This window comes from Microtus pennsylvanicus, chromosome 7 (assembly GCF_037038515.1).
Source record: "Microtus pennsylvanicus isolate mMicPen1 chromosome 7, mMicPen1.hap1, whole genome shotgun sequence".
Classification (NCBI taxonomy): domain Eukaryota; kingdom Metazoa; phylum Chordata; class Mammalia; order Rodentia; family Cricetidae; genus Microtus; species Microtus pennsylvanicus.
In genome coordinates, this window is record NC_134585.1 from 71,800,143 (window position 1) to 71,827,931 (window position 27,789).

A 27,789-nucleotide genomic window follows, 5' to 3' on the forward strand; every position below is an offset into this window, starting at 1 on the left:
GAAAGAAAGAAAGAAAGAAAGAAAGAAAGAGCTGTGTGTTCAAGGAACTAAAACAAGGTTACACATCTGTGTGGTTTCCAGCAATTGAAAATAGCAAAAGAAATCAGACTTAAGAAATTTTTAATATCAGAGTACAGAAAGGGTTAAAGGTGGAGCCACACTCTGTAATGATGAATTACATGAAAGGACTGAAGGTCCATGTTACTCCGGTCTTGGGAATTTAAGGGAACCATAGAAATATATTTGTGATATGAGTTCTATCACTTATTAAAATTGTGTGCTCAACCATACACTTGATATGGAGTAAGACTAGGAATTTCAGATCTACATGTGATCTACAGGAGAGTTCATTCAGTCTCTTGACCTTGAGACACAACATTATCAGGTACAAAGTTTATGCTCAGGAACTATGAGTTACAAAAAAGAAATTACAAAAAAAAATAGACCCTTGTGATATTTTAAGTAAAATTGCCATCTTGTGTCAGCCCCTGTTCATAGCTATTTTTGTCTTACACGGTGTGTTGGAGCCTTGAGTTACATTGTTTTATTTCTTACAAGAACAATGGCCCCACATCCCTGGAGGGAAGAAGCCACCCCTGGGTAGCCATGCTGTTGTCTGTGGGGCACACACGCTTCTACAGTCTTCTCTCCATTTTTGAGCCATTATGCAAACATTTCGTACAGACACACCTACATCTTCCATTCAATAGCTTCAGCAAAAGGACTCTAACTATGTAAGAGGAGTTCAGTTCCCCGTCGTTGTTTTATTTTGTTTGTATCTTAGAGGGAAAATTTTTTCACATGGTAGCCTGGCTGGCCTCAAACCTCTGGTCTCAAGTGAGCCTTCTACTTCAGCTTGCCTGGTTCCCGGGTCAAAACTGGATACCTTTGTGCCTTTCTTCCAATCTGAGTACTTGTAACACTATTTACCAGAGCAGATGAATAATTTGGGCCAGAAAAAGTAGCATTGTCACAAACAGAATGTCGCCTCTGTCTCTGAGCTTTGCTGTGTTTCACTGATGTCCTCTATGCACAAGGCTTATATCCTCACCTGACAGCAGGCACCTCAAAAGGAGGAGACCAGCTGCTTCTATAATTCTATTCAGGCTCCTGGCCACTGGTTAAAAAGAGCGAGTATTTTGGGGTGGTCTACAAATTGTCTCTAAAGTCGACCCAGCAGAGAATTGCACATCATTGCCATCTTTGCCTTAAGTATTAACTAATTTGCAGAAAAATATTGTACACGTGCTGAGCTTCAAAAGGCTAAATGCAATGATTTATAGGCTCATGCTGAGTATCATCTACATTTAGAAAAAGCCTGAATATCGTGTACAGTGCTATTAGGTGACTAGAATTCATTGAAATGGGTACCAGAAGATATATTACTTTTTCTCCCAGAATTCTATATATGGTTCTGAAATTATTTCTCTTCTCCAAATTTATAGAATAGGCCACCATACCACCCTTCTTGTTCATTCTCAGCTCCTGGGAATTTATTCTTCATACATAGAACTTAGAAAGTCTCTTTCCTATTTGGCAAATTTCTAAATGCTTGAGTTATTTTGTTGCTTTTATTTTCTACGGCAGGGTCCGGTTGAGCATCTCTTAGAGCTATATGGCTCAAATTAACCTCAGATTTGTAGCTGTCCTCTGCCTCGGCTTCTCCTTGTGCTGTGATTACTTGCATGCACCACCAGGCCCAGCTTTAAATAGCTGAGTTCTTTCACCTGCTAACTCAGCAGGAGTGTGTGCCTGTCTGAAGATGTTAGGACTTTACAGTGGTAGCAAAAAATGTTAAGGCTACAGCATCGAGATAATGAGCAGGCTGAGTGGTACCAGAAGTTAAAACAAAGTAAAACTAAAGGACAAAGAACACGAGGTTCAAGCCTCCCAAACCACCTAAAAATGTTTGCAAATAGCAGGCCTTCCTGAAAAGCAAAGATGTATGTTTAATGACACTTCCGGTGCACACAACCATTTCCACCTTGAGTTTGACATGGAGGTTATCTGGGTGCTCGTTTAGGTGGGAAATGGACAGAATAAAGAAGAGCACAGAGAAGACTGCACACATGTCTCCTGGCTTAAAGGAGATTTTCCTCCCAAATCCTCAGAAACTGAGAGTCTCCTAGGCACATAGAGTAACATATTCAATCCAGCAGTCTAGATTAGTAAGGGAAACTATTGCACCCTACCCTCGGAGATTTCTGCTCTAGTCAATGAAATCAAGGTGGGCAGGTAGGTACTGGTGGATGCTAAATTCCCCCTCTGACTAAACAGACTTGTAAGGGGCTTCCTAGAGATTTAAAGGGCCAGCACTCCGTGTATCGTCTTTATTTCTCTCTTTCTTTGCCCCTCTTTTGGGAGTCAGATATTACAAACTGGGACATTCAAAGGAAACTGTAAATGTAAGAAAAATTAGAAAGAGACTATATATTCCCAGGGAAAGGCTCAGAAAATACCTGAAAATATGTTAAATTTATACTTCTGGCTGATCTTTGCCACAGAGACAGTCAACAATAGTAAAATAAATCAAACAAAGGCTGCAAGCAAAAACATTAACAAGCAGCAACAAACTCCAGAGAAAGAGAAGAATGTGATTTCTCAGAGTGAAATATATATATATGTATATACATATATATATATATATATATATATATATATATATACTTATAGTCACATAATAGATCCCAAAGTCTGCCTTTCAAAATGAAAAAAAAAGGGAAAAATGCCACATACAAAGAAACAAAGCACTCTGGTCCTTCTCAACAATGAAAACCAAAAGACCTGCTACAGAGACCTGAAAGCACATTTATTTTTATTAAACAAAAACTTTGAAATTGCTGTCTTAAGATGGAGAACTAACAGAAAATGGGAAGAATCCAGGAACATGTTTATGAACAAAATAGAGCTATCAGGTGAGACAGAGAAAACATGAAAGAAGAATAGAGAGAAGGGGGTCGGAGGAGGAGAAGGAGGATAGCTGCAGGATGGGAAGAGCAGGGGAAGGTGGAGAAGAGAGTGAGAAAGAAGAGAACATAGAGAAAGAAGAAAGATGGGAGAAGAGGAGGAGGTGGAGGAAAAATGGAGGAAGAAATGGAAGAGGAGAGGTGGGAGAAGAGGAAGAGAATCAGAAGTTAAGAAATGCAATGGCCAACTGGAAAAAAAATAAAGAAAAAAAACTAGGTGGTTTCTAAAGTGGATTTGTTCAGGGAAAGACAAGAATTAGTAATCTTGAAGACAAGACAATAGAAATTATTGATTGAAGAACAGAATTTAAAGTGGTTTCTGTAAAAATAAAGAGATAAGCAGAACCCAAGAGACTTGTAAGATACCATCAAGTGGGAGAAGGTACATAATACGTACCTTGTAGGAGTTCCAAAAATGAAAGTGATAAAGAATGGAAATGAATATATGAAGAGGACAAGGTACACAATATGCACATTGTAGGAGTTCCAAAAATGATAATGTAAAGAAGGAATAGAAATGAATACATGAAGAGAGGAAAGTGTAAAACCTCTCCAATTTGATATGACACATCAATATGATCACCAAACATCTCAACTGAGAAGAATTCCACAGTCCCATATGAGGTCATACTTTAATCAAGCTTTCAAAAGGTGAGGGGGAAGTCTTGAAAGAAGTGTGGCAGAGAGATCAATCACATGCCAGGGATCCTTAAAATAATTATGGGACCAAAGATCAATGATCAGTATATTCAGAAGGCTGCAAGAAAAGACCAAAGAATTGAACTTCAAGCAAAATTTTTCTTCAAGAGTGCAAAAGGCATGAAGATTTCCATAGATACACAGAAGATCCCAGTAATCCCCACTGAAACATCAAGAAATGTTCCAGCTCCATAAATGAAGTGAATGCATAGTGGACAGTAACTCAGACCATCTGGAGTGTGAAATCATCCAGCAACAATCAATATGAAAGAAAAGAGCATCTGTAGAGATGAAGATGCCCACCAAGGCAAATGCAAAAAACACTGAAAAAGCAGATACTGTGAGCATGACTTATAGTCTAGTTTTCATTTTTCCTGCATTGTTGGAGTGACTTCATACATTTAAAAATGAGAAGAAATGCAAATAATCTTGTGCCAAAAGGAACAAATGGCCCCAATAGTACCCCAATGTTATCTAAATAGTCATAGGCATGAGGAATGGTCACAACCTCATTAGTCATCAAGAGACTACAAGTTCATATTAAAATTGGATGCTCTAAACCTATAAAATGGTTTATATTTTTTTCATGACAATTTCAAGCATTTATGAGAATATGGAGAAGTTAGAACATATACCATGGCTTTTGGACACACATCAGTAACATGATTATCTTCAAAATTTAGCATGTGTTTGCATATGTGTGTGGAAACATTCATATAGAGATTTATGGTCAACCCTGGTGACTCTGATCTCACTTTCTACCCTTCTGTGGGTTCTAGTGGCTGAACTCTGGTCACCAGGCGTGTAAAAGAAGCATATTTACCTGCTAAGCCATCTCATTGGCACACCACAATCATTTATAAGGAAAAACTGTAGTTTTGTGAAGTTGAATATGCCCCCATTTGAACCCTGTCTACCATGAAGTGAATGTACACACAGGCAAGCTAAGAGATAAATGCCAGAATGTTCTCTGCTGCCCTACTCACGAAATTCTCACATGAAGACAACAGAATCTTCCTGTCCACGAACAACATAATCGATAACTAAGTATTACAAACTTAGGTATTTGATATTCTTGGTTAAAATTGATATTTTGGCCACATAACTCTGGCATGGTGAGCTGATCCTTGTGCTCTGGATGTTTGGCACCATTCCCAGTTTCTACCTGCCACATACTGGCATCAATCCCCCTAGACAAGACATCCAAATATGCCTCTTTGTACTGCCAAATTTCTCTATGAGAGATTCAGTGCCCTGTCCCCTGAGTATAACTGCTTAAATGCAAAGAAAATAAACTTCTCTTCCATGCTACATGTTAGACAAATATACCATGTGAAAACGGCTAGGAACAGAAGGGGATATGCTTTAGATTTCATTAATAAATTTCTTTCTTTCTTTTTTGTTTGAGACAGGAATTTGTAACAGCCTTGGCTGAACAACTGAAACTCCAAGCAGAGATCCACTTGCCTCTGCCTCCTGAGTGCTAGAATTAAAGATGTGTGCCACCACACCTGGCTAGGCATGTCTTTGGCATTTTGTTGTGGGAGGCAGTGACAAAGCAGCAGCAGTTATAATGCAATTTTATTTTAAACTGGGAATAAGTAAATAAAGAATATGTGTTTATGAATGTGGAGATGAGGAAAGACATCATTTTAGACTAAGGAAGAAATGCTTAAAAGATTTTTTAAAAAACAGACAGAAGATGACTCAACATCTTAAATGGAAGAGAAAGTAATTGAGCCACGTTAGTCTACCCACTTAGTCTACCTAAGATAGTAGACAGAGACCTGTCAGGTATTGGAAGGGAGGGGGGAGGGAGGGGGAAGAGGAAGGGAGGGAGGGAGGGAGGGAGGGAGGAAGGAGAAAGAAAGAAAGAAAGAAAGAAAGAAAGAAAGAAAGAAAGAAAGAAAGAAAGAAAGAAAGAAAGAAAACTTCATTTAGGATTGGAAGACAAATGGCTCACCACTTCAGGTAGTTTATTTTCCAGTCCTTCCTCTTGCTCCCACATTGAAACAGCACCATAAATTTATTCTATGCTCACAAAAGAATACATTTTGCCATACTCTGTTTTGTTTAGGACTGGTCAAAGTGATGTAGATATGGAAACTGGTCCTGCAGCAGGCACCCTGTGATCTGGAGTGACTTCACAGACACCGATGCTTTATGCCTGACATTTTACATGGAAGAAATGTCTGCTTTATTTAAAAACATGTGTGTATATGTATGCATGTGTGTATGTGTGTGTTCATCACAAATGCCTTGTTTCTTTCTCATAGACATGATAATAACAAAGCAGCCAGCAGTAGTGTTCTGTTCATTTATATTTGTACAATCCAATATTTTCATTATATTTGAAGACACTCATCACTTTGTGTATACAGTTTGAATTACTAAAATTTCTAGAAGAGAAAGGGAAGAGATACACATAAATAAGGATTTTATGTAAATCTCTTTGCAGAATGACCAAAGAAGTGAGGCACACATTAGATTCTACCCACTTTTTAAATTTGAATTTTCAAATAGTTCCGTATGTATTTTATAAGTTTGAAATTCAGTTGCATGTAAAAGTTTTAGTCTGATAATGATAGTGTATTGACTGAAACCATACGGGAATGAAAAATGCAATAAGACAGAAATACTTAGGTTATTGCTATGAAAAAAGAAAGTCATTCCAAATGAGAAATATTATACTTGGGCCTAGGCTTACCAAAGTCCAAAAGTGTTTCTGTTTGGAAAAGATCACTATGTGGTATTTAAACTTAAGAACGTTTCACTTCTAAACTGGGAAAAACTGATTTTGAGTGAATACAATTATCCTCAGAATTGGGAAAGAAGCTCAATGTTTTGGGTTCAGAAACAAGTTTTAGAAGCACATGTGGCGTTTGATATTGTGGACCACAGACTATTCCGAGGCCCCGACATAGAGGGATCTGCTGACATCAGTCCTAAATTTGCTTGTATAGAAATGCACGAGCATCCTTCATCTGTTTCTCGTTCTCAGTCCAGAGCCAGGACAGGAAAGGCATTTACTCTGGAATGGAAAAGTCTATAGGTAGCAAAAGTCAACTCTGCTGATATCAGACTTATACTGGGTTTTGTTTGGCCCTGTAATAAAGCCATGCATGGTATGTACCCAATAAACAGTGCCTGCAAACAGTTTTGAAAGACAACAAAAAGCAGTGTGATCTACTCACAAGAAACAATCCCATTTATAGGTTATTTAGCTTTAAAAAAAAAAGTAAGAGATATGCTCGTCAAACCTCAGTCATCAAGCCTCTAGGAGATTTGGAAGAAAAATTCAGAAGCAAAGAAACACATAACAGGTCTTCAGTGAGGCCAGGCAGTGGTGGCACATGCCTTTAACCCCAGAACTTGGGAGGCAGAGACAGGTAGAATCTTCAACTTTGAGGCTAGCCTAGTCTACAAACTGAGTTCTAGAATATCCAGACCTAGCCAGAGAAGTCCTGTCTCGAGGTCAAGAGGGGAGGCCTCAGGGAAATGTCTTCCTAAGAAGGCTTGGTAGAGACATTATCAGTTACCATATCCAGCCTAGTAACCAATGTATCCCAGCAGTCCAAAGATAGACTCCCAGGGAAAAGAATGTTTACTGCTATAGATCTGAAGCTGCAATAAATATTTTTTCCCATACATTTCTGGCTACATGCCTATCTTTAATTCCAGGCCTTTGAAATTTTAGCTCATGAAATATTAAGATATGTTTGTGCTTACCTATTTTTAGGGCTGCTTCTCCAAAGGGCTCTGTTTGTATAATACATCGAAAAAAAAAAGACAAAGTGGCTGTGTGTGTCTTCCCTTTGTTGGGATATGTGGAAGGAAGGGAGTGGAGGCTATTTTGGGGCATGAGTTTGCCTCTGGTCAACTGAGACAGGTCAGTGAAGTCATTTCTATTTAAATCTTGGCTCTGTCATTCTGTGTGGAGCAAGCCAGAATTATCAAAAAGAAATCATAACACAAATCAGTAATAGCTGCCAGAGAAAGTACTACATGGGTAAGGGAGGGGTAAAGATGAGGGTCATACATACCAATACTGGTCAGGTACTGGGTCAAACCAAGTGCTTGCCATCCAAATCCAAAGACCTGGATTCTGTCCCCAGAATGCATACTAAACAGCCTTAAATGGTGTAAAGAGCTCACAGTCATTAGAGTAGGGAGGTTGACATGCCTGGGTCTCATTGGCCAGCCAGTCTGGCCTGTGGATCAGAGTAATGAGAGACCCTGCCTCAAAAATGAAGTGGGGGGAGGTAACTGTTACATGACCACCAATGTTATCCTGCGGCCTCAGGTCATATGCACACATGTACCTTTACACATGCAAACACAGAGAAAATTCTAGTCTATATAGATTCTCCCCTGTGCCAAAAGTCTTATAATTTTCCTCATGAGAAGTCTCTGCTCCAAGCAGAGATGCTGTGGAGATGTTCTTAGTCTGAGTCACAGCACGGAAAAAAGGAAATGTTGAAGGAGATGGATACTTCCAGAAGCCACTTGAACAGGAGTGGCTGGTTTCTCTTTAAGATCATATCAGAACCCTGGAGTCAGCCTTCCCTAGCGTGTCTCCCTCATGTTTTGACTGTGTTCGGCGAGTTAATGGCACCCAGTTTTGCAAAGGCTTTTACCTAAGTGTCAATTGTGCACATTAAGTTGGCCCTTTCTAGCTGGTAGTGTCAGGTTGTTGCACATTTTCAGTCACTGAAGGGGCAGACTTGCTTCAATCAACCAGCAGTGGCATCCTCAGAATTTCTCTTCCACCCTAAACTGAAGAAGATATAGAGTCTCACCTCTCAAATCTGATACATTTGTGTTTGTCTTTTTTACTTTGTCAATTGTTATTTTGTTTGCCTTTTGTATTTCTAGTTTGGTTTGCAAGACAGGATATCACTATGTAGTTCAGGCTGGCCTGCAACTCAAAATCTTCCTGTCTCGTGTTCCTAGGTGCTGGGATGCCTTGAATATGCTATGGTCTGCCTATGCTTGCTTTTAATAGCCCAATTGGGAGTCTCTGAGTCCCTCCTCTGAAGATGGACAGGTTTCTCTTAAGTAGCTTTCCCCAGGACAAGATCAAATGTTCATTCAAAAGTCACACCATAAAACAATTTTACCGTCATCTCTAATGTATTTTATAGAAATAACACAGTCACAATTTTATTGGTGGAGAAGACTTAAAAGATCACCTACAGCTTTATTTCATGTCATCAGTGAGGATAAACCTCTAAGAAAATGAATCCCCCCCCCCCAAAATGGGGTGGCATTGGAAAGTCTGCAAGACTAGCTAGCCACCCTTGTCGGAACACCTACTAATGGATCAGGAAGAATCAATACCTTTCACCAGCCCCCTCACTTTTCATTCACGCTGAGATATTTTAATACATTGGTTACATTTATTTTTCTTTGCAGCGTCTAAACTCGGGGCCATTAATTAAAAAGTGCTCAGAGCTGACACATCCCAAATAAACGAAGCTGCTCACCTCCATTACCGGCTCTCGCTTAATAAAATTAATCTGCCCCGTAAGCAGAAGTCAGCAAGTCCGCAACGGGAATCACGCCGGTGACACAGGAAGACAATTAGAAATTACTGACGAGCATTCAAACTCCTTCTGATACAGGAGGAAAAATATGAGCACCGAGGATCTCGCGAAGAAGAAGGGGAGTGGGGGGCCGCTGCCGAGGCAGGCACAGCGGAGAGGAGCTTCTTCTTCTCCGCTCCTGGCTGATTCACCCTCAGAGGACTAAAGATTTGCAGGAAATCAGTTATCACGGTAGATGTCATTAACACATTCCCAGGAAGGGTGCCTGCGTGGAAATTCCTGGAGACGATGAATAAATGAAAGATCAATGTGCAAAACACACAGTTTTCGCTGCATTCTTCTCCTCCCTCTGAGCCATTGATGACTTTTAAAAACTTCAGTTTGTAGGAGATACAAGCAAACACTAGCAATTATAAAATTAATAAGTGATTATTACAAGCAATATAACCCAGGCATATTTTTGGCAATAATGAGAATACTTCTGAACCTAATGCTTCATATTTCTAAATTCTATCTTATCTGACACAAAACCCAAAGACTCACTAAAATATTGACCATTCCTCTTCCCACCCTTCTGTGAGGAGGACTAGGCTAGTTGCTGGGCAGTTTTCCCATTGCTTTATTGAGAATCCATGTAGTAAACCGTTGTTTACCCATTTGTTTTAAAGTGGTTTTTTTTCCTCCTGATTAGTTGATGAACAGAAATCATTAACATAGCAGATCCACCCTTGTAGTAATATGGAACGCTGCGGCAGGGCTACATCCCCAAAACCCCAAGCCGCCTGCCCGGCCCCGAAATAATTACACAGAGACTGTATTCTTTCAAACACTGCTTTGGCTCATTTCTACCTAGCATCTTCTAGGCTAACTCTCGCACCTGGACTAGCTCATTTCTTATCATCTGTATAGCGCCCCTAGGTGCGCTTACCGGGAAGATTCTAGCCTAAGTCCATCCTGGGTCGGAGCTTCATAGCGCGTGTCTGCCCGGGAGCAAGGCATGGTGTCTCTGCTGAGGCGTCTGCTCCGGAGAGCAGGGCTGTGGAGTCTGACCTCACTTCCTCTTCCTCCCGGCATTCTGTTCTGTTTACTCCTCCCACCTATCTCCTAACCAATGAGAGCCAAGCAGCTTCTTTTATTTTAACCAATGACCTTCCTCCATCACACCCTAAAGAAAAACTTTCATGAAGCAGTTTAAAAAGAGGGTAAATCAAGTCGATAGATTTAACTTCTAGATGCTGAGAAAGTACTTGGGAACCTATCTTTTTAATTAATGTTAAGTCAGTAAATATCAGGCACTTACCTAAAGTCACATACATAACCCACCTGACAAGAATTTGTCACTGGTGTACATTGCGCCTGCGTATGCTCTCTACATTTCTAGTTCTTGAGGAGTTCCAAGCAGCCATTGTTATTTGTCAAGGCAAAAAGAAAAAAAAAAACCAAAAAGTTAAACCAAAGATGAAAGAATCCACTTTTATCAGAGGAGCAATGGCCAATATGCCTTTATCAGTAATACATCTTTATAAATTATCCATGAGACACAAAATTGGTAGGTCTTCTTAAATGAAGACTACCTAGCTAAGGCCATCATTGCGTTGACCAGCAGGAAGCAGATGGTTAAATACCACAAAAGGAAATGTCACACTCATTTTAATTTTATTATTGAAACCCAAACTTTGAGTGGCGGTAGACAGATTGCATTCATTTTTCATCCATAAAACAACCATCTTGAACATTTCAAGGAAAAGAATGTCTTCATACACTGGTGTTGTAACCAATAAACCCTTTATGCATGGCAAGTTGGCAGAAACTATTAATAACATGTCTGTCAAATGTACTGCCTTCTTTTCTGTAGCATAAAAGGGGGGATCATTAATTATCATTCTGCCACATACAAGAGACGCTATGATTGTCCTGGGTTTTTTAGAGGCTGATTTCACCTAGTGGCCACTCTTCTGTTGGATTTGAAAGTGAAGGGTCCTTATCCATCAAGACAAAAAGCTGTGGAGTGTGCTAGCACATTGCTGTCTGTGCCTGGGCAACAAGTGTGGTATTTTAGGTTGACTTCTGAAAGAGGATTATGAATATGGATAGAATGCAAATACTTCATCTATCTTAATCAGAATACAGGAATTCAAGCTGTTGAGGGGGGAAAAAAAGACCTTAGAATTCCCATACAAGGAAAGGAATTTTATAGCGCTTATCGCATTTAGAAGGCAGAGATTAGAAGTGAGCGAAGTGACTCTGCTCCCGAGAAAGCAAGCAACAGACTTAACAACAAGTGCAGAATAATTATTCTGATGACAAATAAATACAATGAACTTTCAGAGTGGGAGATCAGCGCTTAGCACAATGGAAAGTGTTTTTCTCGCTTTGCAGAACTCACTTTGTTCTCAGCTTGTTCCCTTTAAGGCGGGTTTTTTCTACTGACTGCTTTCCTTGCCGCCCTCCTAAGAGGGTTGTTCCCCCAACAAATGTCCTACAGTGGAGGAGACAGTGCCCTAGTACACATTTTACTAAGCAAACATGAAGAAGACAAAGGCATTGGAATGAATCCTGTATGTTCCTTCCAAATTTTCGAGGAGGTTTCAGCCATAACTGAGTACAAAAGGCTGTCTGTGTTCGTATTTCAGTTTAGCTGCAAGCCAGCGAGGCTCGGGTAGAGAGGGCTCACCTCTTCTGACTCCCTGTCTCCTTTTTCTTTCAGTGAATGCACTTGCATTTGCTTCTGTTGCTAAAGGACTGAGTTACAAGAGGTTTCTTTAATATTTAAAGAAATCATCCAATTTAGTATAGTCCTTAATATAATTTTTAATTATAAGTTTGTGTTTCTGTGACTGTTTGGTTGCTTGTTTTCAGATTTACAAGACAAGGTCTTACAATGTAGCCTTGGCTAACCAGGTACTCACTATGCACACTAAGCTATCTTGGACCCGTGGAAATATGTAAATGGAGACTGTATTTTCATTTCTGGCACCCAGACCTGAATAATCACACAGAAACTATATTAACTACAATACTGTTTGGCCTATTAGCTCAGACTTCTTAGTAAATAACTTTACTATTTAATCTTAAATTAACCCATTTCTATTATTTTGTATTTTACCACGAGGCTCATGGTTTGTTACCTCTTGCTTTTTTGAGTGGCTACATGACTCCACCTTCTTTCCTCCTCTGTCTCTGCTTGGATTTCCCGCCTTTCTGTATCCTGCCCTGCCATGGGTCAAATTAGCTTCTTCATTAACCAATATGGTAGTAAAACATTCACAGCATACAGAGGGGAATCCCACATCAGAAATTCTCTTGCCTCTGCCTCTGAAGTGCTGGAACTATATGTGTACCTAATGCTGGAGACTTTTAAAGTATCCATTTTTAATTATTTTATATTCAAGTATTTATCTGTGTTAAGTGGAAATTTGAGAAGATCTTGTAGAACATGAAAGGCTAACAATCTCTTGATAAAGATGGTACCAACAGGTACAATTTTAAACCACTAGGTTCATATTGTTACATGTCTGTATTCAAGTCTCTTTTATTTTAAATTTTAAATATTTTATTAAAGTATTAACATATGAAGTGATGAGTTTTACAATGATTGCTTCACCCAAGTATGTCATGTACTCTGACCATACTTTATATTCAAGCCTTAATTCACTTGTTATTGCCTGCTTGACTTTAGCAAGTTATTACCCCCTTTTTGTACCTCACTTTCTTCATCTGCAAATGCGGGCAAATACAAGGAGCTGTATGGTATGCAAAATCAAAGGATGGGGAGGATATGAGATAACCAGAGCATAGGAAGTGCTATCAAAAGTATAGTCTACGTGTTAACCATTATTTATTACTTTGTCTATTTTTATGTGACCTCATATCAAAAATAGAACAGGTATAAAGTGAGTTGAAAAATGATAAGGCTGAAGGAGACGAGTGTACTCACTCTCCACTGCTGCTAGATGAGGCATGGGGACATTTTTATTGACAGTTGTACCCAATGAGAACAGAGACCCTTGTTATGAATGGGCTAGTATGAGCAGTGTCTCGCTATGGATTAGGATAACAGGAAGCAGTCACCCTGGGAACATGTGAGCTGTCATTTCTTCTCCAACAAATTACTATAGACATCCAGAGAGCAGCAAGCATATTATGATATGGCGATAAAGCTTGATTCCGGGGTGAAAAGAGACTGCTCTTTCTCACCGAGTCTGTCATGTGTGTACGTGTACAGTACTCATGTAGACGTATGTATATGATCTCCCCGCAATCTTTTTTAAAAACCTCTATTGAGCGGGACTTTTTATTACCACTGGTTAAAAAATGTCACACCGTAAGAATCTGACAAACATTCAGAACCATTTAATCTTTCACCAAGGTTTAATCAGACGAGGTTTATATCTCTTTTGTGCATTGTCAAGTGCCCGCCACAATTTGTCTCCCCCACACCGGACTGACAGATTGAGCGAATAAGCAGGGAGCCAGAGCATTTGCAGTCTAATTGCAGTGTCAGCACTGCTAACTGTATTTATGAGAAGAGGGTTCACACTATGACATTAATAATTTCATCAGATTACACATGTTTGCTTGACAAACAAGTAAGCTATTCTCTTTAAATTATCTGTGACTGGGCTGTTTGCAGCGGGAGAGCAGCCATGAATCCCAGTTTAGAGAGGAAAGTGAACTCACCGAAACACTAAGCAACTTAGGCTGTTGCATTGAGGGGGAAATTAAGCCTTGAAATATTTGCATCAAGCCCGACTTTATAAATCCTGGCTTCCTGTCAGTAAGAAAGAAAAATTGGTTAGGAGCTCACAATAAAAAGGAAGGGTCAGAAAGTGCAGTAATTGTGTCTTGCTGCAACCGTAGTTCAGAAATAGCTTCAGGCGGAGACATGAAGTCTTTTAGTTTGCCTTGACTTTCTAAGTCACTAGATGCTCACCTGCCGTGGCTTCTGTGATTTGTGGCAGCTTACCAAAGGCACAGGATAATAAAGACAGTTTGTTACCATCTAATTTTGGAGGGGCATAACACATGAAGCTTGTACAGCAATCTCTTTCCTGCATATTTCACTCCATAAGGGAAACAATAAGAGAGAACATGACATGTATTAGAGAAGTAAATTACAATGTTATACTCTTTGGTCCAATAAACTATCGTGAGCTGTCATGTGCCTGACTACTGAAGTGTTGTTTTATGCTACAGCTTAATCAGCCGGGTCCAGGCTGTGCTTTCTTATGCCGGTGCCTTAGGCAGCACAAATGCTATGATTCACACCCATGATCACAGAGGCCGAGACAGTGAGGGCCATACAACCTACCAGGTAAGTTATTGGCCTGGGTGATAGATCTCTTTGCAGTTAATTTAGAAGAGGGAACGGAACCTGAACCCAATTGTTAAAATGATCACAAAACATCCAGCCACCTGTTTGTCTTATTTAATAGGAGCATCTCGCTGTGTTGGTTCCAACAAAGGCAATGTTTCATCATTTGAGCCTAGAGTCAGTGCCCTTGCGAGAACCCCACAGGCAGGAAGTGCCTGTATTTATGAAGTGACGTGAGGCCGCATGATATGAGCGTGAATGCAGAAAGTTACAGAGAGATATATGGATTCCATCACCAGCAAGCCCCTGAACAGAGGCCCACCTGCCGTAAATATGAACAAAATTGGTGTCAGAAGAAACTATTTGGCGTTCCTTTTTATACAATTCAGATAGTAGTTTTCTATTTGCTTTCAGTATTCCGTGGCAGTAGGTATTGTTAATATAATGAAACAAAGAGAACCATAGTGACAGACTTTATGCTCACAGAGTCTCCAGTTATGAATATGTCGACTACCACCCTACTTTATCGACAAAACTAACAGATCTGATTAGAAAGATGAAATAATTTATGCTTGGAATGGAAGAGGATTCAAAAGCTTACTACTAGAATTTTACACAGAATAAAGGGAAGAGATGTTCACGAACCTAAAAGGCTAAAGGATTCCTCCCTAGAAGGGCTGCTGTAAAGAAGAGAAGAGGGTGTAGGCAAGGATATGGGAATGGCAAAACATCGTGATGCACCCATGGGAACCTACTACTGTGCAGCCACTGTGGAGAAGAGTGTGGTAGCACTCACAATATGGAATGTAGCATTGCCCAAAAGAATTGAAAAGAAACATAAAGGGAACTTTTCATGCTCTGAATAACCAGAAAGTGGAAGCTGCCCCTCAAAAATCCATCTATATCCTCCTGGATCTAGACAATGTGCTACATAAACACAACACAATATATTTCAACCTTCAGAATGAACCGAAATCCTGGCACATGCTGCAACAAAGATGAACTTTGAATATATTAGTGTAAAGGAAATAAGCCAGATAAACACGATATGATTCTGCTTACTCGGAATTTTATGAACTGAAATAATTCGATTCATAGACAGGGAGAATGGCAGAGTGATCTGCAGGCTTGGGGACCAAGAGGGAGTAGAAATGAGCTGTTCAAGGAGTTCAGAGTCTGGCATGATGAGTCTGGCCTAGAAACGGATACTGGTGACATCACACAACAGGACAAATGTACTTGTCATTGAGCTACGTAGTTAGAAATGACCAAGGTGATCGATATCAAAATACCAAGTTTTATACCAATAAAAAAAAAGATGAAGCAAGTATACTGAGGAAAATGGGGATTTCCCCCACCACAAAGAAGGCATTTGAGACCTAAAACTAATCACTTATCTCTCTGAAAAGAGAAATAGCGTGAAGAGGCACATCTTAGGGACAAAGCAGATGGCTCAGTTGGTAAAATGCTTGCTGTGCTAGCATGAGAACTCAGGTTTGCATCCCAGTCAGCCACATAAGAATCTTGCATCTGTAATGGCAGCACTGGGTAGATGGAGACAGAAGGATACCTGGGGCTTTCTGGCCAGTCAGTTTAGTTGGATGGTTGAGCTCCAGGTTTAGTGAAAGGCCTAATCTGAAGTATTAAGAGGACTATTAAGGAAGACAACTGGTACCAATGGCTTCCATGTGCACACATATGCATGCATACTAACCTACATATGTATACATACAGATAGATAGATAAATATATAGATAGATAGATAGATAGATAGATAGATAGATAGATAGATAGATAGATAGATAGATACTCAAATCTCAGATTTGTGGTTCTCCAATTAGATAATATTGTGTTCCTCCACCCTGGCTGCAAAACCTTCCCTGGTACCAAAGACAACAGACAGTTACCACTACTGACACACAGTATAACTTCAGGGTCAAATGTCACCACTGGTACAATATTCAGCCTTTAAGGACACACTTAATGTCATTACTATAGAAATACAAGAATAAAAGTACTTAGTTTTACAAAACCTTCCCTGTTCACTGTGATGCACAGTAGCATTTAGCACTTAAAGAAGAGTAGATCTCTTATGCAACAGGTTTCTGAAAGTTTGTCTTAGAGCTACCCAGCAGCCGCTAGGTATTAGTTTCTGTGATATTTCTATGCTGCCAATGTCCCCAGCCTCCAGGTCTATGCCTATGTGTGCCCAAAGTTCAAAGGAAGGCTTCCTGCAGGACCCATTTGTGACATGAAGTCCCCTTTTAGCAATTGTTCATAAACTTCTTTAAAAATGATTACATTTAGTGTGTGCATATACGTGTATACGTGTGTGTGTTTGCCTGCATGTACATGCCATAGAGTGCATGTAGAGGTGAGAGTAAAACTGGCTGGAGTTAGTTCTCTCCTTCGACATGTGGATTCCAGGGCTCAGTTTAGGTGGCCATGCTTGGGAGCAAGCCCCTTCACCTACTAAACCACCTCTCCAAGCCCACATTCTGTGTGATAGGTATGACGTACTCCTGTTAGGGCACCATTTTCCTTAGATTTCTTTAGGAGACTGGCGATGTAGCTGTCAGTAGAGTGTCTGAGCGCCTGAGTTTGCTTCCTAGCAATCACTTCGAACTCTGGCATGCACCTGTAACCCTGCAGTTGAGTACACAACCACAGAAAGATCTCTGGGGCTTGCTTACCACTAATCTAGACAATCAATGAGTTCCAGGTTCAGTGAGAGACACTGTATCAAAATTAAAGTACAGAGGGATTAAAGACTGACTACTGTGTCTGTCTTGTAGGCACATGTGTGCATGTATGTGTGCGTACAGGTGATCATGTAAACACGCATACATACAAACTCAATTTAAAAGTATCATACTGTGAATACTCAGAGAAATGGGAGCTGATTACCTACTATTCTGTATCTTTTAAGTCCTTTCTTTCTGCCATCAATTATCTTACCCTATTAAGAGAGAGGCAGATGGGTGAGCACAAAGAATTATAGGTGATACATTAGCCAGAACAGAGCTACCAAAACTGTGACCTTTGTTACAAAGACAGTCAGGAGTAAAGATAGTTCTCTGTGAATGTCAAGGATTGAGGAGCCTGGAAAGAGTAGGCTAGGGTAAGAACCATTCTAACCAGCACAGACAAGGCCACCTCTTAAAAGCATCAAGCCCTTGAGGGAGGGGGTGGGTGCACTTTCCTAAGAGGCACACTCAGACCCCTGTGAGGGCGAGGATTTGCAATTAGCTTGGCATTTCCCAAAATGTGTCCCAACGAATGCCTGTTCTAAATGGATGGGGAAAGCTTCACAGACTCGGCCGTTTGTGTTATAGGGCTTTCGTGTGTTGTGTGCTACAAAAGGCCCTGTTAAGACATGCAATCATGAAGATGGTCAAGTTCCATTTAATACATGATCTTGTTCAAAATAATTATACCACATTCACATCATAGTATGCACTGTAAGTAACAGAGAGGCAGTCTGAAAATGTAGGAGAAACTAGTGTAAGTATTTGACTGGAAAGAGTAGGACCAGATAAGAACCATTCGAACCAGCCCAGACAAGGCTGGTGTGCTTATTGGTGTGCTCAGGGGTTCTGGACCAAAGCCCCCAAGGATGCCTGAAGCAAATTGTAAATTATAACTGGAGTGTAATGGAGACATTCATGAGCTAGTGTTACACTTCAGTCACCCATTCAGAAGGCTGGAGCACCAGGGTCATTTGAGCCCAGCAGTTTGAAGCCAGTCTGGGCAATATGGAAAATGTGATGGTAGTCCTGGGATTTTCCAAGCCTAGGTGAGATGTGTTGATACAATTAGCTTGTGGAAACTCACCATGAGCCTCTAGGAAGATGAGAACCATAACCTGGAGACTGTGGCCCTCGGCTTTCCTCCCTGCTAGCCAGATGTACCAGGGACAGGAAGAAGTTCAACCCAAAGGCACTAGCACTGAGCAGTCCTAACAAGGGATTGATTTCGCCGGTACAGATGGGTAAATTGCTCTTCCTCTAAAAGCGAATGAACTCACTGGGTCCCCTAGGGTATTGTTCATTTACTAATTCATTTACAAATTGTTTGCTTCTTGGCCTCTAATTAGTGGCATTCTCCTTGGTGACCATGTGTGTGGGAGCAGTGTTTATCTCGAGTCTTTTTCTCATTACTTGGTGGCCATTTGTCTCACTCCTCAGGAGGGAGGCAGCACACGGGAACAGCGGCTCTACATCATGTCAGGACCAGAAAGGCATCCATCAAACTGACTAGGAAAGTTGAATGGGACAATGACAGGAGACTGACAGGTTTGCTTTCCAATTCAATTCTTGATACCCTAAGAATAGGTTCTGTTCACTATTGTCATTGAGATAGCAGCGATGAAGTAATTTAGAAAAGGTGAGGAGCTGATACTACCATTGCACATAGGAGCACACCCCACTCTCCGTTCTCCTAAGAGAGGGTTTCCTGCTCTCAGAGCCAGCTGTACTGTGTGTTGGGCTCAGAGTAGCTTAAACATAGCATCTCTTAGTCTAAGGTCACTGAGAAAATAGTTTCAAGGTCTTTGAGTAGAAAGCTTTCCTTTACCCTTCTCTCTCTGCCTCTTTCATGGCATGTCATGGTTTCTATGGCTACATAACGTCCTAGGAAAGGCTATAGATTATTACCAGAATTCTACTTCTCAATTTTATTTTGCCAATTTTTAATGCAAATGGGAGCTTGGGTTGTGTGGACATAAAGGACTTAGAGAACTCGTGTTTTGTAGGGTGCCCACGCACTTCGTTCACCACACAGAACAAATACAACTGCTCTGACTTCAAGTCTTGTTTCACATGTATGCTCATCATTGTCACCTAAGGAATAAGGAGACCTGAAGGAAACAGAATCTGCATTGTCTTACAACCAAATTTTCCTCTATGTTTTCTCCACGAACCCTCCCTTGGACGCAGGTGAAGCGTACTTACTTCAACACGCTGATCTCCCACACATACGTAACACCAAGCAGACCTGGTGTATCACAAATGGCATATCCAAATGAGGAGATAAGGATTAGCACACACACGTCATTCAACTTCACTGCGAAATACAATCTCTAAGAGAAAACCACTACAGATTTCAGGTAGGTGAGTGAACCCAGAGAGTGAAACCAAGTATGAAGTCCTGCTGAATACCAGCATAGAGGCTGAAAACCTGTGAAGCTGGCCGAGCCAACATGCTGTAGAATACCTAATGGGCACCTAAGTGAGTGTTTGTCCATCTCACAAGGAATGCCACCAACACTAGCCTTTCATTTCTCTTCCACAGATACTTAAAATACAACGGTTAGAAGCTGAACTACCTTTGGACTATAGATACAGTCCAGCAGTTAGAAGTACTGACTGTTCTCTTAAGAGACCTACACTTAGCTCTCAGCATCTCCATGGTAACTCCCAACCATTCGTAACTCCAGTTCCAAGGGATCTAATACCTTCTTTTGGCCTCCACAGGCACCAGTTACTCATGTGATACAACAGTTACATGTAGGCACTCTCTCACATACACTTAAAATAAAATAAAATAAAAAATAATGAAGCTCACCTAGCTACCAAGGGTATACAGCACTCAGCTGAAGGTAGCTTCAAGATTCAATTTGAACACTAACCTTAAAAGATCCCAGATTATGTACCCTTTTAAACTCAATTCACAAAACTGTTGATCCGTTAATACCCTCTTTTAATGCCTATGCTGTTGTTACCCCACCACCAGCCATGATGGAATGAGTTAGAGATTAGTCTGTGACTACACATAATGCCAGCAAACATGCTCACCGTTCTGAGTCCTCCACTGACTGCCTCTCAGAGCCTTGGGGCCTTTTCTTCTTTTCCTGGTGTCTGCATCCCTCTTATTCTGCTCAGGATAGATGATTGTACTTCCAAACAAAATCACTTAGGATCACTTAGGGGAAAGTGTCTAAGAGACTTATCAGAAAAACTGCTTCCAGAACATTCCTTCTACCTCCCTATCTCCTGTGGGCGGTTGCATAGACCTCCCACCCTCTTCAGACACATGTTTTACAACTGCTCTGGAATATGCAGTGTTTGTTATGGTCAACCACGTGCCTGTCTCTGGTCACTGCAGAAATCATATTATCAGATTCCCAACTAGACACATGGTGATGTTAGAAACGATAAAAGAATGTAAGGCAGAAAAGAACCCTAGGCGCAGGGCCCACGGACTGGTTCAAGGAGCTAAGCCCTCTTTTCCATCACCTGGGTCAAGCAGATGGATTAGTAACAACTGGTACAGGGCTGAACTGACGCCCTGTCTCTCGGTGCCCGGCAGCTCTCTATTGAGTGGCTCGCACCAGTCACTTCTTGTGTGCAAACAGGAGGAAGTCGTTCAGGTGGCAGCCACTCTGAATGGCATGCGCGGATTGAGTGAAATGCACGCTCAGGATGGCTTTCTTAATCCTTTCGAGTTGGAACAGCAGAGGGAATTCCAGGGTGACAGATGAAAAGGGGGCATCCACATCTCCCAATCAATGCAGTGACGTCCGGGAGGGGGGGGGAGTTCACAGAAAACTTCGTCACAGATTTAGTTGACACTCACGCAGCACACATGGCTGGTGGGAGACGCTGAGTGAATGATAAGAGATAAAAGATAAGAGATAAACACTCTCGCCTTGCCCGCTGATTAAAGTGCTATGTATGATGCCTCCTTAGAAACCACAGGAGCTATCTTACTAATGACCTAAATTAGACTGAATCAACGTTCGTGTTAATAATTATTACTTGCATAGCTAGATGTGTTCAAGGTGTTAATGATAGTGTGAATGCTGAATGTGTACTATTTCCCAGGTGCATAGGCTCCAGTTTAAAGCAGACCTGACAGAAATACGCAAGCCCCCTCCCTGGTCCACTTTTGGAGGCTAGAGGGTTTCTCTGCGGTAACGATGGTCGATTAGGTCCTAGTTGAATAATAAAACTCCTTGAAAAGCAATTTTCTAGACTGGAGAAATGGCTCTGTGGGTAAAGCCCTTGCAGTGCAAGCATGAAGCTTAGGGTTCGGACACCCAGCACCCCCATAAAATCTCAGAACAGTCATGTGTGTCTGTCACCCCAGGGAGAGGGACAAAGAGAGACAAGTGGTCTCAACTGTGCTAACTCAAACAGTGAGTTCCAGGTTTACAATGAGATATCACGTCTCCAAAAATAAGACAGAGAACAATAGTGGAAAACAGATCACACTCACTTAGAGCCTCCACACATGGGCACTTGAACCTACAAACACACACACACACATACGCTTATAACACACACAGAGAAAGAGAGAGAAAGAGAGATAGAGATAGAGAGAGAGAGAGAGAGAGAGAGAGAGAGAGAGAGAGAGAGAGGAAGACATACACACAAACACACATTCAAGCACACAGAAAATTCTGTATTAGAACCAGAAGTATTAACTTGGAAAACTCATATAAACTCTCTAATACTATATATGAAATACACATGGTACTCATTTTTCCCTTAAAATGAGCCATGATAAAAAAAAGAAGCAATTTTTTATTCTAGAGCCTAGAAATGAAAAGATATGCCTTGGTGATAATAATGATTAAAAAAACTACTAAAAGGCTGTTAGTAGGCATAGTTATAGTTGAGTTACAGCAAGAGCTACTTTCATTCCCCTGGGGAGGGGCAGTTCTGCAGGATCATTTTGTCAGTGTTATGGTGTAGAAGAAATGAGAAGGATTAGGTATTAGTACCCATGAAAAGTTTAAAGTCTCCATTATTGAGTTGTCTTTTTGTTTAGAGTAGGTGTCATTATCAGACTCCTTAAAACAGCATCAACAACAACCAAAGCTACTTGACAAAGGGAAAACAGCCTTCTGGATCTAATATGTGAGTACATCCCAGTTCGCACAGGTTGGCACAAGAAAATGGATGATGAGCATGCCCCTAGACTTGGTCTGCATGATCTCAGAATACAATCAAAGCTTCATATATTAACAGTGTAGAAAGTGAATGCTAAGCAAAGCCTATGTAGTAAGATGTTTCTTGATCTCGGAGGAGAAAAAAAGACACTTTTAAAAATTAAAATCTCAGCTGGACATGGTTGGCTCAAACCTTTAATCCCAGCAGTTGAGAAGCAGAGGCAGGTAGATCTCTAAATTTGAGGGCAGCCTGGTCTACAGAGAGAGTTCTAGGACAGTCAAGGTTACATAAAAAAAAAATGCTGTCTTTAAAAACAAACATTAAAACCAATAAATAAATAAAATAGAAATAAACCAAGAAAATCTACTACTTTCCCTGACAGTACAATTTATCTGAAACAGTATAAAATCAGTTAGTGACTGTTGCTATTGCTACCTGATCATTTTGAAAGACCAGGATCCTCCCAAACTCATGATGGACCAAATACCGCTGGTACCTGAACAGTGTCTCTCTTTTCAGTCAAGACCACGGTAAAGAAGGCTGAAGACTTTTCAACACGCGAATGATTACAGAGGTTTGTAATTGCTTCTGAACACCCTAGCTGTCTGAAAGCATGCTTCTCGTAGTCCCTGGAAACTCCCTCCTCTGTTTCTTTGTGTGTGAAAAGAGAGAGGCAAGGACTTTGCTCCAAGTTAGCAATCTTCCTCAGGCTTCCCTTGTCTGATATGATTACACGTTGCACTTGTTTCTCTTGCGACTGCTTTTCCTTTCGCTCCAAGATGCATCAAAGAGAAAAGAAAATGAATTTTTCACATGAGCATTTGACTTCAACACTGTTTGGTACAAATTATGGAGAAAAGGTTGTTCTGGAATTGTTTTTGGGTTTTTTTGTAAACATTTATTAGGTGTCAGGATTAGCCACTCTAGATCAAGATAGCATATTTTTCAAATTATTTCTGCAAATGGTAGGGAGTTAGAAAAAAAAAAGATACTTTTTTAAGTCTCAATATTTTATGATAGTTTGCACTGCTCCCATTCCCCAAGGGCATGCTAGCTGCTTAATACCTGAGTGTTGTTCATGATATATGTCTGATCAAATTCAGGGTGTGAACAAGGGTGCATCGTGCCACATGTACCCACAGCCTGCTCACCATCCAAGTTTAAGTGGGATGATGTTTTACATCAATTAAACAGAGAGGAGAGAATGGGTTCATTGAAGAATCCGTTCTCTGGTAATCAGCTATAAAGAGAGCAAGGTCGTGTTGCAGATTTTGCCTTTCCCCCCACTTTTACTTAGGCAGAAGACTGTGCGAATGCAAATTGCTTTATTGGTGAAGGGAATTAAAATTATAAAAAGCCAGGCTTTAAAGAAGTGCGAAATCAGGGCTGTGTGGAAACAGGGACAATATAATTGTGGTATGGATCCCCATATGGGACTAAATTATCTAGATTTTAGTAATGTCAGCAGTTCTGTGCAGTCGCTGGAACGCAGCCAATGTACCATGTTTGCCTCGTTTTTAAGACGGCTCTCATTCGGTGCAATCTTAAGTATGCAGAAAGCTAAAATTGTTTTGGGTAGCTGGGTGGCACTTCCCAGATACATGTCTTTGCATGTCAGGAATTTTACATGACTCTTCAACAAGATGTAACATGGAGGGGGCATGATGTTCCTAAGCAGAAGACTGATTAGTAGCATCTCTGCCTTGCCTATAAAATCTTTCCAGGAAGAGAAGGAAAAACGAAATGCTCTCTTCTCGAGTCCATAGCAAGGTTGTCTTCTTTTACAGCACACCATTCAGTAATACTGTTTTGTAACAACTCAGTAAAGCTGATAGTTGTTCTGGGTAATTACCCACAGCCCCCTGCAGGACAAATTAGCATTCGTGACCTGAATAATGCTTACTAGAAAGAGTTCAATGGAATTTACTTAATCAGAGTCAATGCTTTCTGTTAGCTAATTTTTTTAACCTAGTCCCCAGTGCCTGCTAATAGCAAATATCTATCAAGCTAGTATTTGATATTTGATAAAGGGGAGGAGCAGTCATCTTTAAGTTTTTCATGTATTTTTCAGGGGTCTTAGAAAATACGTGGTTTTTATTTAATACCTAAAATGGGAAAAATGTCGTGTTCCAAATTTCTAGTTTAAATTTTTTTCTCTTGCTCATGCTTAATGTTTTAGAAAGACCAAAGAAAAATTATTTCATTTTCTTTTTAACCCTCAATATTTTCTCCATTCACTGTCAATGCCAGAATAACGGTCATAATTTTAAAATAGATGTTTGTAATCATTCTGTAATCTTGGGCATGAACAATTAGAGCATTTCCACTAGAGAGGAGGTGATGTCTTTGATGGTTTGATTTTTGTTTTATTTATTTTTGATAATTTTCTGATGTGAATTAAAACACCATAGAATAAATTATTAGGATTTCATGAAACATGATGAGGCAGAGGTTATATCTACTGAGCATCAATCACATGTAAAACATTCTTCCAGGTAATAGTCGATTTCACCATTTATTGAAATGGCTCAGTGAAGGAGGAACCACTATCCCCATATTTATGGAGGAAGAAGGAGGGTTCAAAATGTAAAATATCTTGCATAAGTAAGATATGTTTAAATGTAGATGTACTCAGGTATTCAGTAAGGAGCAGAACAGAGGCACAATGCCCGAGGCACCTCAGCCCGAAGGTTATGCAGTATATGTGCATGTGTGTGCACATGTGCGCGTGTGTGTGTGTGTGTGTGTGTGTGTGTGTGTGAGAGAGAGAGAGAGAGAGAGAGAGAGAGAGAGAGAGAGAGAGAGGGTGTGCATGTGTGTGTGCGTGTATGTGTGATAGTCGCACATTTTTAGGAGAACAAACCTGGGCAAGATTTCTCCAAACTCTACTCCTTGTCTTTGAAGGATGACATGTATATACCAACCATGGAGGAGATGGTGATAATAAAGTGTATTTGAGTCCAACTCTATCTTTCTATCGTCTTTTATACACTTCCACAGTTCAGCAGAACAAAGGCAGGTGTGACAGGATTCCATAGTAAAATATAGTCTAGTAAGACTCAACTCAAGGACCAAGGTGCAAGCTCTAACCCCAAACAGCCAACCAGAATCCAAGGAATCCTCCTGTGTTCTTGTGTAATTCCACAGCAGAGACGCAGCAGCTTCAGAGGATGTGGGGAGACTGATTCAAAATCTTGGGTTTTACAGCATTGATGCAGTTTCCCTTTAGGTTCTGTGGTTGTTTGGGCTTCCATTTTCTGTTTATTTAGAGGGTGTGTTTCTTGGAAGTCAGGGATATTATATGGGGGGTTAGAACCCTGGAGAGAAATGCCCTAACTCCTCCACTGATGAGATTCTATATGTTAAATACATACAGTGGTTCAGAACCACCAAAAGAAAGGTCTTGTTCATGCCAGCTCCTGTGCCATGCAGAGCTTAAGAGAATTCAGTGCTTTTAATTAAATTTCTCGGGGTGCAAAATGGTTATCCTATTTCTAAATCTAAATAAATAAAAAATGTTTTTCCAACTTTAGGGGTTTCAGAAAAACTACAACACATCTGTGCACAGATTTCCCTTTCAAACGTTAGAATACTGCAAGGAAAATCCAATCCATGTGTTTCAGATTTACTTACGGTTGTATCAAAATCTTCTGTTACAATTGACATTTGATGTTCATGAAGTTTGCTGAATGCTTTTGATTTGCCTTTAACTCAAGAACAGAAAGTTGATTTGTCAAGCTTTACGTTCCCAAACCCCAAAGCATTAAATTCGGGTGGAAGACAACAAACTTAAAATTCTGCATCAGGCATTAAATTTAATAAAACATTTGTCTTGTTATCTCTATAATGCTGCTTAAATGCACATGCCTATGCCTGGTAATAGGGATACATAAACACATTTGGTATAGTGACGTGGTGGAGAGAAAGCAGGAGAGTAGAAAGACGCTAGGCATGTTCCTAGACTTAAATATTAGTGTGTGATGTTTATAATCTAATGCAAAAATATGTATATTGGCAGCCATCATCTGCCATCCCCATCCTTCCAAAATCTTTGTTCATCCTCTAGTTGCTATCTGCCAGGTCTTCATTACCTTAAATATTATGGTCATATAAAAAAAGACCTTGCACTAATGGCCTTTTCTGTTTCAGAGTTTGTTTTTTTATAAAAAAAAATAATGATAAAATAATGATAACTTCCTCTGAGTCAACATTGAAAACTGGGCAATGGTGGCAAATGCCTTTAATACCAGTACTTGGGAAGCAGAGACATGCAAAGCTATATGAGTGTGAGGCCAGCCTGGTCTACATAGGTAGGTCCAGGACAACCAAAGCTACACAAAGAAACCCTGTCTCAAACAACAACAAAAATTGTGGTTCTGCTTCTGCTTGAGATATGGTAATGTCACCCAAACAGAACCTGTTCTTCATGGGGTTTTCATAGTCCTGAGAAGTCAGGAACTCTTTCATTATGTTTCTCAGTGATGGTGTACGAGGGAACTGTTCTCTTTGGGCTGTGACTTTGTGATATTGGCTGGTGGCTTTCCTTCTTCCTTTATTCTTTCTGTCCCCTGATAGACACATACAAATGGTGGCACCACAGCAGTTGGACAGACTCAGTGTCACGGGTATGTTCCTGGCTTGGTGGACAGAAAGACAGACAAGCTTGGGTTTCAGGAGGGCTGCATGGGATGTACCGCACTGCAAGTCTTTTGTTGTTCTTTTGCTTGTTTGTTGCCTTGTTTTGTTTTTGTTTTTGAAGCAGAGTTTGTCTGTATCACAGCCCTACCTGTCCTGGAACTTGCTCCTATGGACCAGGCTGGCCTCGAACTCCCACAGATCTGCCTGCCTCTGCCTCCTGAGTGCTGGGATTAAAGGTGTGCGCCACCACTGCTGGGTTTATTGCAAGTCTTTTCTGAGAGAAACTGAAAAGTGTAAATCTCAGGCTGAAAGGAGGTTAAGTTTCTCGTGGCTATTTAATTCCTAAGCAAAACGATCGATTTCAGTACCAAATAATGCATGATTACATTTAGATAAAGCCTGGAAGTTTCCATCCCTCTGGAATCACATCCTCTACAACTACTGACTGCAAGGAAACAGGAGAAATGTAAGCACTGTTCCAAGAGGCCCAGGACACAGCGAGGAATCGGTAATTCAATCAATAGGGAGAAAACTGGAAGAAAACGTGAAGAGGAGTGTGCTGAATGCTTCCTATCTGGAAGCCCAAAGCTGCTCACTCCTTCTTGATCACATGATCACTTCTCGCTGCCCTCCACCCTAGCTAGCTTCCTACTACCCTCCCAGGTCACACACTGCCTGACCTTGCATTAGGATGTGAAAAATTCATGCCACCTTTTTCAGTCCTGGATTTT

The 27,789-nt window shown here is 40.6% G+C and overlaps 1 protein-coding gene and 1 long non-coding RNA gene across 2 annotated transcripts in view; one reads left to right on the top strand and one right to left on the bottom strand.

The window, feature by feature from the left end:
* The window catches only part of LOC142854806 (uncharacterized), a 91,655-nt gene extending 82,486 nt beyond the window's left edge, over positions 1–9,169 (bottom strand). The window contains exon 1 of the long non-coding RNA XR_012911374.1: positions 9,152–9,169. This is a non-coding gene — a long non-coding RNA (uncharacterized LOC142854806). The remainder of the gene's footprint in view (positions 1–9,151) is intronic.
* Adgrl2 (adhesion G protein-coupled receptor L2) overlaps positions 1–27,789 on the top strand; it is a 612,895-nt gene that overhangs the window by 166,445 nt on the left and 418,661 nt on the right. The gene's annotated exons all lie outside the window — the stretch shown is intronic.